This window comes from Penaeus monodon, chromosome 30 (genome assembly GCF_015228065.2).
Source record: "Penaeus monodon isolate SGIC_2016 chromosome 30, NSTDA_Pmon_1, whole genome shotgun sequence".
In the NCBI taxonomy this organism is placed as follows: Eukaryota; Metazoa; Arthropoda; class Malacostraca; order Decapoda; family Penaeidae; genus Penaeus; species Penaeus monodon.
The window spans coordinates 9717063-9717483 of NC_051415.1; positions in this window are offsets into that span (position 1 = coordinate 9717063).

Sequence of the window (421 nt, forward strand, 5' to 3'; positions counted from 1 at the left end):
TCCCCAAATAACATGACACGAGGAATGAGGAGCGACTATGAAATTATGAACTATGGACTTCAGCATTCCATTATATGAAACAGGAAGAGTAAAGTGAAATGAAGAAAAAATCTCTAGCCGAGGATTGGAGAGCTATGGAGACGGTAAAAATGCAGTCATGCGTTTGTGCGTACATGTAAGCAGACTGAGACGGTGGTATTCGGAAATAGGAATTGCAGCCAAGCTGGTATGAAAGCTAATACACACTTGCACATACACTCTCATCTACGCTTTAGCAAATATTAACACGAGGTTGTACGTGTATGTACTTAGGTAAACGCCAGGCATATTATCAAAACAGATACATTCCGGCATATACACACGGCAATGCCAAAACTGAATACACACCTACGAACTCACAATCTCTCTCTCACTCTTTTAT